The following is a 12,552-nucleotide window of genomic DNA, read 5'->3' as shown; positions in this document are numbered from 1 at the left end:
TGAAGGGGGTCTGGGGGGACACCAGAAGCACAATTAATTCCTTATTTTGGCTCAGATGAATTTTTAATAGTTCAAATGTCAAGGTAAGAGAAGGTGCAGTTAAACATACAGCGTAGGAGTCATGAGGTTTGCAGGCATTTTTCCAATGTTGCATTTTGAATTGCAGATTAAATGTGTCCAACAGGCTATGCAGAGCATGTAATGAAAAACAAAACAATAGAATGTTTATTCTTAATCATTTTATATAAAAAAGGGCAGTTTATAGTAACGTCATTACTTTTTCTCATTTGAAAACGGCACCTTGTATTCACTTAGGTTATCTTTGTTTCATATTAAAATTTGCTTGATGAAGGAACAGGGGGAAAAAAATATTTAAGGGTGTGAATGCTTTTTTTATGGAGCTACATTTCTACCATTTTGCCACTTAATTGTATGAAAATTCTGGCCAAGCTAATTCCACAGTAAATGTTGAGCGCTTTTTGCACTCTTCACATAGAGCTGTGTGTGTGACCTTGAATGCAACAACTGTGACTCACAGAAGCATTTTAATCATTTGGAAAAAGAACAGGGCAACACTTCACATGTAATTATCATGTCTATTGTGAATGTGGTCCACAGAGACTGTGCGATTTGGCGTGTGTGGGTAGAGATAAAAAAAGAAGAGCTTCTCTCTCAGACCTACTCATGCGTGGAATAACTAAATGGTTTAAACGCAAAGGGACTTTAAAGGGCACAAGCCATGTGTGTGAACAAAACATAAAAAAGGGAGGAAGTGCTTTCGTGCACAGCAGGACGTCAGGATGCACACATGTTAAAAAAATCTTGTTTAGTGAGGCGTAAGCACAGCCCAAAGAACACCTCCGGGCCATAAACATTTCATGTATTTCATGGATATTTATTATGTTGTGCTCTGTGCAGAATAAATTATACACACTCAGTCACAAACAACTTGTCAAAATCGTCCATCTTGGATTTTAAAGTTGAGGCTTATGATGTTCCTCTGACGTTTCAGGTCGGATGGAGAACTTCAAAGGCTGTTCCAGTTAACTTTACCTGCTGGAAATCTCCAAACAGATGCCCAACATCAAAATCATAAACACTTCATCAATAGAGACAGACTATGCGTGTTTGAGTTATTTTTAATCATTTTAATATTGTGGCCAAAATTGACACCAAGCCCAGGGTAAATCAAATCTTTGGGTAATTGAGAAAAACATTACATTTTATTCAAGTTGAGTACTGTGTTGGACATCCATGAATTATTTACACCTTGTTGAAGTTATTTATTTTTTAGCAGGCAACCATTCTCCACATGATTTCGTATTGGCTGGAGATTTTTACAGCCCTTTTGCCCCATTGCAACAACTTAATTTGGTTCACACCAGTGGGAAACGGCTCATGACATACAGCTACAACTAAGAAGAGCAGTCGTTTCAGGTGGAACTGTGGTAGAAAGACTAATAGTCATTATGTTATAATTAACATACTACAGAAGTTATTGAAAATCATTCATTTCTTTTCTGTTTTTTTTTTATCTTTATATCCACTTTGTTAAAAGGCACATTTTATGGGCTTCTGTTTCTCTGCTTACAGGGTAACACAATGGGCTGTTGCTTCTTGAGGTTTTTGCTGAAGTCACTGTTATAGCTCTTTATCTCTTTATGGTGAATAATGTTAAAATCCTCTGGTGTCAGCAGAAAGCCATAAGAAGCTCTTAGCATCGTTCCTGCTAGGCTGGAAGGTGGTGTAAGCCGTTTCCGAGCACGCTGCAGCTTGTTGATCCAATATTGCCATCTAGTGTCTTTCAGCGCACAGCTAACATGTTCTTCAGAGGAAGAAGATCTTACTGACGATCTTGAAGCGTGACTCTTATATTTACATTTTCTTTCTGTATCTTTAATTTTCCTTTATTTCCATTTACTGTATCCGAAGCGGATTACTTTTTATTTCATCACATCTTCTCCGTTCCATTATCGCCCAGCCATGCTCCGTTCTTAATCCGGGGCGAAGACAAATTACTGCAACACATTTTCAACATGTTTCACAAATTTATCTTCATTTAGTCTTTTTTTTTCCTTTCATTAACTTCTCCCTCCCTCCTGGCTCTCACCTTTGTGATTAAGCACCTCTTCGTCCTCCATCTCATCTAATTCTGAACATTATTTATCACTCACTTGGTGGGAAGGTGATGCTATTAACCCATGAATAAATTATTTTCTGAAAAAAGATTAAAATTCAAAGGAAGGAATGTCTTTGAAGAGTCCTACATAAAAGCACTAAGAGTCAACTCACAATGACATTCTACAGCAAAACTAAACGTGTCCACATCGCGACGCTGCTGCCAGATATTAATTGCTTAATAGAAATCACAATATTAGCTGGATTTCTGTTGTATGATTGCTTTGAACGGCCCTGACAGGAGACACAATTACAATATATACTCTTTTCTCATTACTACCTATCCTGATTGGATGTTTGAGGATCACTGGTTCTCATAAAGACTAATAAACCTTGCATTTAACGAACCAGTTAATTTATGTGCCGCTTTAGCAGAATAACTTAATGAATGTATCTTTGTAGCACCAGCACCTAAAACATGTCTCAGAATCTTTTCATAATAAGTACAAGCCATTTTATGGCACCTACCTGAGATCCAGTTGAATACGTCCTTTCATCAATTTGTTCCCCTTCTTCATGCCCAGCTAATGCAGATTTTACCCCAACATGAAGTACTGTCCTTTGACAGTCATGTACTAGACCATGGCGTATCACTTTTTCTTTTGGAAATTAAGTATTTTTGATTAATTAGGTATTTATAGGTAATCAGAAAATATTTAGACATTTAATTTAATTGTGGGTTATTTTCTGAAGATTTTATCCATACATACCCGTTACAATTGATTGTGGCTCTAATCTCTTTTTAAATCCAGATGACTTATGAAACGCACTATGTCTTCAAAAGTTATCACTCGTTTGAACCACAAACTGTTCCCACCAAGTTGAGGTTATGAAATTGTCTAGAGACGTTTTGGTATGCAGAGTTACTTTCACTTGAACTGCAAGGCAGTTCCAAACTGTTTACAAAACAAAACACTTAACATCCTGCAGTCAGTCAAGTACATTTCTCTTGACAACTGCCAAACCCAGACTGGTCAACAGGATTACCAGACACAGAGGTATAATTCGACACTCTAGAGAACACATTTCCCCAACTCTGGAGCTCAGTGGTGGTGTTGCTGTTTGCAGTTGTAGGCGTAAGGCTTGGATCTGGTGACCTCCACGCACCTCAGCATCTGCTTATTTTACTCTGTGCTTCATAGCTGAGTTGTTGTTGTTCCCAATTAATCCCACTCGGTACCATCCGAGTAGCAAGGAGATTTCTAGTCCGATTGCACAAGTGGTGCATTATAGCGGTAGCACATTGGACTATACTGAGCTCTGAAGAGCAACCCATTCTTTCTCAAATGTTTGTAGAAGCAAACTGCATGGCTAGCTGCTGGAATTTAAATACCCCTGGCCATGAAAGTGATTGAAAAAAACTGAATTCGGTGTTTTACAGGGACGACCCAATACCGAGAGAACTCCCTTCACCCCAACAAATTTTTTGTGGGACTTGCATAATTACTTATTTTCTTTCAGCAAATGTTGACTAGTTTAGAGCGGGTGTCAAACTCGAAGCCCGAGAGCCAAACCGGGCCCACCATAAGTTTTTATGTGGCCTCTCGACTCTAGTGGGCCGTATCAATAGAGCTTTCAAGATTACATTTGGGTTTTAGCAATCAAATCATTGTTGTTTTTATCTGTTCATTGCTAAATTACATCAATGTGAAAAGATGTTATTTAATTTTAAGAAGTCCTCATAGAATGGAGACACAGCTATTTATTAATATTTTAATAGTTATTGAATGAGTAGCTTAATCAATACAATCTGCTGTTATTAGCCCTTTGAGAATATTTGTGATCTTGATATGGCCCAAAGTGAAAATGGTTATGACACCCCTGGTTTAGAGAATAACTTGAAATCAGTTAAAGTAGATGCAAAGCAACCTGTGGCAAAAATCTCCTTTTTTGATCCAGAAAAAGCAGACGCAGAGCAGCCAAAACATCAAAGGTATAAAATAGTTCAAAGACGAAATTGCCATGACTTTGTAATACTCTTACGAAGCCTCTTTTTGAACTGTCAAATGTACAGTGGTAATGGTATAAGTAAGATTGAGATGAATATTGTTGCAAATAAAGGTTTTGAAAGTTTGCAGGTGTATGCTGGCCATCTCTTTAAAAGACAATCACACAATCACTGCCGTTTATCAATTTGCATATCTAAGAGCAATTTCCAAAAGATTTAAATATCCTTTTTTGACAGTGGATCGTTTATCCACAAGTGAAACGGGTTCAAATTTCCTAATCTAACATATTTGTGAATATTCTGTCAGAGAACTTTTACTCTGACAGTGGGATGATGCTGTGCTGAAGAATTGCTCAGAAAACCATCCTAGAAATTTACAAAGTTTATTTGCTTAAAAACAACAACAAAAAAAAAAGCCAACTGAATATTTTTTTTACTTTAATTTTGGTCATGTTTTCTGTGTAAAAGAAATTACACAACTTTTTAAAACAAAATATGTAGAATATTTTTCAGACTGAAAATTGTTCTGATATTGCTTTATTTGTTGACCAGGCTGTCCAAGCTCTAGCTTCCTTTTGTTAGCACCCTGAGAAACAGAACTGTATAGTTTGCAAAATAGATTCTTTTCAAAGTATAGAGATATGCATAGTGAAAAGTCAGCAGTGCCTGTGGTTTTTCTTTTTTCCCTCTCACTCAGTCAGCACTCACCTGCTGATTTTCCCACATGAATTTCTTCTTTTTTATTATTTTTTTGCAGTATTGACATTTTCTACAGCTGCACTACAAGTCACAAAAGCAACATTTCCCACACATGGAGCTCTTTTTTTTTATACATCTTTTTCCTGCTGCGGCAGTGGATTACACTGCAGCATGATAAGTCAACACATTTTGGAACGGATCACAATAAGATTCCAAGTTGATCGATTGCCAGACATATTTCTTTCTGATCATCAAGCCAATATTTAGTTAAAGCAACAAAAATAACTGATAATGGCGATAAACTAATTTATACAAGTTAAAATGTGGATTCTAAATTATTGTTGTAAATTCAAGTTAATTCATCATCACTAGACAATTGCAACTGGCCTAAAAATAAATATCCTGTGTTTTCACTTACCGGTAAGTCAATTGCTTCAAGCTGGACTGAGTTGTTGGGCAACTTGCATGTCACATCCTTCTTGGTGTTGAACTTTTTTTTTTTAATATATATATATATTTTGTTCCGATGTTTACCACTATATCCACCATCAAATCTATATTCACCAAAGTCAATTGTTGATTAAGCTTTCTGAAATTGAGACCTGAGCCTCCACGAAGATGAGGAAAGTGCTTACAGAAGTCATTTATGTGCAATTTATTGGAAATCAGCTAAATGTGCCACGAACACTTGCTCCCAAAGCAACAAAAGTGTGAGAAAACTACTTGTCAACGTGCTCACACAAAGGTCTGAGCAAAACATTCCTCCTCTCAACAGGACTGAGCTGGTTTGCTTTGTGCAGATGCTTTTCACCCTTTTGTGAATGAATGTAGTTACCTTGCTTCCTCAGCAGATGGCACTGTGCTACAGAGAGAAAAAGGCAGGTGTAAGATGGGAACTTCCATTAGAGCCGCACGCATTAACATAAATAATTTAAAAATCATACTCTCGGAAATACAAAAGGGACAATATGGAAAATATTGAACTCTGGAAAAGATGTCTCGCAGTTGTGCTAAATATATCAATCATTTCCTCCAACGGTCTGTTTCTTACTAGACTGATCAATGCTGGGTTGGTTGAAAGAACTAACATAAAATCACTCTGAGGTTTTACTGTTAGTCATGACTGAACAGATACCGGTCAACAAAATTAAGGCTTTACATGACTTTATTTAATCAGTTTTGAAATAAAATGTGTTTCTGAAGATTCCGGGAGAAGATACTGGAACGGAGTCAAATGAGCCCAACTGTATATAAATGTAAATACAAAACCGAGAAAAAAACAGAGAGGAGAGAATCTATGTCTGGATCTCTGGGTGAGGCAGAAGAGCTGGAGGCGACTTTGGCTCACTGTGGCCTTGTTTGCGGCTTCATTAATCTTGCCTCCAAAGAAGCTTTCTACATCATAAGTGTGTGCACCAATATGTTTACAGCAATCCAGCATGCTTTTGCGTTGCCTCTCCATGTATGTAAGCCTTTGTTTATACTGTGCATCTATTCCGTGTTACTACTTGGACAGATATATGTGTATGCACACATTTTGTGTGTTTATAGCTGTTGCCGACTCCATGTCTCATTAAGGACCAACAGTGACTATAGTAGTTTTGAAAGTAGTGAAAGAGCAAAAAGTTCATGACCCAGATGAGAAGAACAGAAAGTCGGACTGTGTCCGGGTCCCGCTGCGTAAACCCTGCTTGCATTTTTACCCTCTCACCAAGTTTGCAAAGTGCTGGTTTTTAAGATATGCTTGCTCACATTTTTTCATTGATCTCATGTTGAAGTTGCATTGCATAAAATCTTATTGCAGGCTTTCACTGTGCAACAATTATTCCTCCCCAAAAAGCTGGAATGGTTTGTTGTCGATGACATTTATTCGTTAGAGTTAAAATTCACTTGCAAGGTTTTTAATAAATTTCATAAATTTGAGCAAATCAATGAAACTTCACATTCTGGTGCAAATTGGACTTACTGTAATCAAGCTTAAAACACTACACTGGCCTCAAATAAGATGTTTTACCTCTCTAGTTTAGGTAATACATACTAAATTATTGTGAGGCTTAATGTTTCACTTCTTCATGTATATTTATAGATGTACATAACTATATATAACAGAGATCTGTTTCTATCTATGGATATGTATAGTTTGATTAATGACGTAAACATAACATTAATTGGTCTTTATAGTTCTTTATTTATGTGCAACATCCTTCTAGGTGCTGAAAGAAACAAAGCACAAGGCAGCTAACAATTCAAATAGCCGAAGAGTGAAAACGATGCGTCCAGAAGGCTGAACTCTGACTTTAACACGTAACACAACAGCCAACCCAGGGAAAAAAAGGCAAAACAAATTTTCCAGAGCCAGCATGAGTTCATAAGGCAGTCGCTTGTTCAATAATGATAAGAAGAAACTCAGGAGGAATGTTGTCTGATAGCAGCTTCTTAGATACACTGGGATTTAAAAGGACTCTATGGAAAGTATAAACTTGTAATTCATTCCAGTTGAAAATTTCTGGCACCTTTTAGGTAAGTGTACCACCTTCTAAGCTGTTTCTGAACAGCACGTTTCGCTGAGGTTTGCAGTTGCGCTTCATTACTCACGTTTCTCTGAACAATTGCATCAAATGCTTCACCACAATAGCATACTTTGTCAAACTCTCATTACATCCATAGTTAATTTTCTCATAACGTGTAATTTAGCTACTTCTAGCTAATGCAGGATTTATTGGTTGGAAGAAAAGCCAACTACTACTAATACATTACAGCGAAATATTGTGGAATAACCATGCAAGACAGAGATTTAGGAGAGGAAAGGCTGATTTAGCTTAATAATGTGATCTGTCAGTGTTAGCAGATGTTTTGTGCTGAAAGAAGTAAAAATACAATTGTCTGACTTTATGTTCACAAACGACAGATGCAGTTACTTTGGTAGTCTGTCAGTCGTTTGTTGATCCAGCGGTTTCATTATCCTCAAGAGTATCGGCTTCCAATGAGGATTATTTTTTGTGGGTCTAGCGACCCGCACTTTCACTAATCTCACACACTTTCATAGGGTAGATCTTTGGAGAAAGTGATTCTGCCAAGTGTATACTTTTAACGTTTCATTGTAAACAATGAGACAGCTAGTTGGGCAGACCAGAAAAGATGAGCTCAATAAGTGAAACTAAAAAGCCTTCTTAAATTTGACATTTTGAAAAGCTGAATATTAAAAATGAGCACAAAATATGCTAGAAATCATCATGAAAAATCGGCATTATTGTTCATTCTTTAAATGTCAAAATTTATGAACGCAGAGACTAAAGAAAGCAAAGTGAATGTGGGTTAGAGACATGAGTCATGCTCTGAGGATAACTTGATAAGAGTAGAAAAAAAAAAGTGTTATAGACACACAGATGCAAAAGTAGCAAAGCCATGTTAGCTTCTTGGTAAACACTTTGCTGTGTGGTGTTTGTCGCTGTTACCAGTGTTAACTGGTGCTAATTGTGACAGCCATAACTGTTTTAATTTTTGTAGAAACGCCTACCTGCGTAACAACTGTGAGGTTAGCTGTGGTTTTCTTCACCTCAAGGCGCACTCTATATCAAGATAAATACTGATGACCTGTGAAAGCGAAAGAGTGATGATATAAGCAGCTTTAAGAAGGGAAATGTAAGGCTACAGGCAAGAGTGTGTTTGAAGCAAGATAAGACTCAAACAATGGTTCCATCTATTTTTTGTACACCTGCATCTCCTTTCTCGGGGTTGCAAAATGTCAGTTTTTGAGACAAAAATAAATCCTAATAAACCATTTTCAGACTTTTTCTGTATATAAGGCTATTTAGGTTTAACCTTTGACTAACTGGGATGCTGATAAATAAAATCCCTCGTCATCTCCAGTTATCCGACAGATTATAATGTTTTTGTCCAAAACTGACTGTCATTTGTAACCATTTATGCACCTCTACATGAAAAAAACTTGTGTGTTTTATTGTCAATCATGATTCTGCCGCCACTATATTTCAATCTCGGTATGGTGTTCTTTGGAAAATGCTCATTTGTGCCCAAATTGCATTGTAGAATTGTGGCCTAAAGTTCAGTTTTGTTTTATTCAGACCATGACATTTTATCCCCAACAAGATTTCATAAGATTCTCTTTTGGATGGAAAAGATGTCTTGCATCTCTATGCCCAAGTATAGGTGCATGGAGAATACAAAAGATTGTTGTCAAATGTTACACATATTAAAAGTTAACCAGAAATTCATGCAGCTCAGTGCTGCAGGCAGCCTCTTGGGAGCATCTTTGATAAGTCTCTTTCTTGATGTTTTATTTGTTCTGGAGAGAGATTGAGGCTTTGTCATGCCCCTGTTGTTTCTACCTATTGATGGTCGTTTTACAATGCCATGGCAGATGTAGCAGCACTGACTTATACCTTTGAAAAGTGGCTACAAAGTTGTTGATATCATTGTGCAGAGTTGGATTTTAAATGAAGGATCCAAATTCAGATTTTTTATTTTTTTTAGCAGATTTTTCCCCTTCCAGAACATTAGCTGTTCATTAGTTGAATTAAAGATGGATTTATTATTATTGTTCCATTTTCTCAAATCACAACAATCTGACACTTTAACAGGGACATGAAGACTGTTGAGAGCCAAAATCTGTGTGCAGACAACTGACAAAGTTGGGGTAGAACCTAGAAAGGTTAGTTGACCCAAATAATAAAATATGTGAAATAAAAACATTGGTTTTGTTTAAAATTCAGAAACTTTGGGTATGCTTCATGTACTGTACATTTTGATGCAAGGCTGAATGTGGATGTAAAATGTTGTTTTTATTTGGTGTCTCTGTGAGGCTTTCATGAAAGTGTAACATTACACTTCCAACCTGTGTTGGCACAGCGTTCACAAAGGTGAACGCTGAGCATGTTTACATGATTAGTTGCTGCATAACGTTGCTAATCATGAGGCTAAACACACATTTTCGTGGACCTTTCTGAAGGCCGTGACGATAAAGTGAATTGCATTGGTTATTTTTCTTTTGCCCCAGGTCATCGTACATGAGATGAAGCTCAAAAATAACACAAACATGTTATAGGAAGAGTCTTTTTTTTTTTTTTTTTTTTTGAGAAAACTGAATTATGAAGAAATTTCACAAGGGCACTCTGCATAAATATGATTTGCTTGTAAGATAAGCCACAAGCAAGGCCATGTTAAAAGACTCCTATTCCAAAGTCCTTTGGGCATTTTTGGCACTGAAATTACACACAACAAATATTTCTTACACAAAACTATCTCACTGTTACATTACCAGATACAAATCCTAGTAATAGTTCCTTCAGATGAAAACTGGCACAATATGACTTTGCTGGGAGAATTTTTATCATAGCGGTATTAAAATTAGACTGCTCTTAATTATCTGCCAACATGCTTGTGTCATGCCAAGGAAATAAATGGATCTTTTACAATCACATAACTTTCAAAATGTTTGAAATAGAGTTCAGATTTGGTTTCACCTGTTGTGGATATTTAAGCAGCATACTTAGCAGGATTATTGAACCCAACTATCTGCCTAAATGCTGATCAGATTGCAAAAAAATAAAATAAAATAATAAAAATAAAGACTTTATACACATTCCCACAAACTAAGGACATTCATCATGAGGATTATAAAATATCTTTTTCCTGTAGCTACAAGGGCTGACAGTACTTGAACATAAACAGAAGCAATCTAGTACGATTTAGCTGTTTTATTTAGTAAAGCAACATTAAGAAAATTGTTAAACAGAGGGGTTAGGGTTGATCCTAACTGTATTCAAAGCAATTGAACATACATACCAACAATAAATGCTGAAATAGCTATATAGTGGAGTTTTAAGTTCTACTTTTCCAGCTTCCTGTAGCAGCTAGCAAATGCCAGTGTGTGAGTAAACAAGGACGACAAGTGGCAGTTTGACTTAAACAATCATTATTTAAAAAGGATTTTTGGCATTACTAATCTTGAAATCTACCAAAAAATACTCATAACAATCTGCCAAAATGATTGCAAAGGCACAAACAATGGAAATCCAAAGCCTTTTAAAACAGTGGTTCATGGATTGTATGAACTTTTCTGTTTGTCATAGCTAGCTGTGCTTCACTACTAAACAGTAATTCCAAGTTGTATTTTTTTCCCTTTTCTAACAGGAACACAGCTAATATTTTGCCCCCTTTTTGAAAAAATACAAGCCTTAGTTGCTGAGTTCTTTAGCCATTTCAAAAACCATGCTAACATCCTTATTTGTTACTAGAGACATGGTATCAGTAGGATATTGATTTAGGAAAGTTAATAAGAAAAAACTTAGAGGAAAGACAGAGGTTGGGGCAAATTATATAAATTGCTTTTGTCAGAAACCATTAGTGTGTAGTTTCCACTGCTGTTCCCTTATAAAGACTAACACAGTCTGTCAGGTTACTTCTGCTGCTGTAAATGGAGAAAGGTACTACTTTTCATATGTGGGTGAATAAGTAAGTGGTTTCCCTTTTGAAGCCTACAGGTGACAGGAAGTAATGATTCATAATATTGTGAAACTGTGTGCTATGAGAGTAAAAGAAGGAACTCACAGGGAAGGAAATTATAGTCTGGATGAAAACAAACTTCCTTTTGAGTGTTCGCAGATTACATGGCAAAAAGAATAGAAGCTAAGCAACAAAAACTCTGACTACATTCGTTTTGGAAGCACAGCAGCAAACCCAACAACCCCTGACCCTCTAACTACTGCTTGGTGGCTTTTTGAACAACAATGGAAGTGCATGCAGCGGAGAAGGAAGATTTTGTTCAGTGAGCTGAGAGGCCCAAAGTGCTCATCATCTCTCCACCAAAAGAGCATGAAGAGAGAGAGAAATAACATAATAACACTCTAAAATCTCCCATTATTCCAGCTGAGACATCTGCTTGTGTAATGAAAGCAACAAACAAACATGCATAATTCAGCCAACCAGGCGCTCGGCGTCGAGTGGGAATGAGCGAAAAAAACAACAAAACAAAAAAAAAACCAGGAGTCCAATAATTATTGCTGCAGAAAAGTGATGAAGTACCGCACTTACACCTAAACGGCCTTATCTGCACTCATTTGTTAGGACCAATTCAGGAGGTGAAACATTAGTGTGTTTGCGTTGCGTACGTGCCACTGTACAAGTGCTGCTTCTTCAAATGAGAAAGTGCTCCTGTCATGTTTTTATTACAAAACCAAACATTATGCCGGCAATAAAAAGTGTTGCTCAAAATTAGGATACTAACAGCGGTTAAGAGATATGATATTGTTGGAGCAGAAAACATATATGCAGACAGCTAACGCAGAACAACACAGCTTACAGCACTGCTCGACTCTTGCTTATGCAAGTTTGGATAACAAATGTACGTCTGGGTGTGTTTGTAATTTTAGAAACAGCCACAAAGTGTGTGTGATGGAGCAGCATGTATGGATCGTCTAAGTTCCAATCTGGAAAGCAGGATTTTAATGTCTCTCTTGCTGCTGAATTGCTCAGTGATACTTTGAAAGGTGTTCATACCTTTGTGCATTAGTTTTTCTGTCACAGAATTTGGCATGTAGACCAAAATGTTCCGTTTTGGTTTCATCTGACTGGAATACTTTTTTCCACATTTGCTGTGTGCCCAGTATGGCCTGTGGAAAACTGGCCACTGGACTTCTCCTGAGTCTTTTGTAGCAATTCAGATGTGAACTTGCTGGCGTACTTCCTAATATTATATCTGGAAGAGC

Source organism: Poecilia formosa, unplaced genomic scaffold, assembly GCF_000485575.1.
Source record: "Poecilia formosa unplaced genomic scaffold, Poecilia_formosa-5.1.2 Scaffold9, whole genome shotgun sequence".
NCBI classification, from domain to species: domain Eukaryota; kingdom Metazoa; phylum Chordata; class Actinopteri; order Cyprinodontiformes; family Poeciliidae; genus Poecilia; species Poecilia formosa.
The sequence above is the reverse complement of the archived record's forward strand: the minus strand, read 5'-3'. Positions refer to the sequence as shown.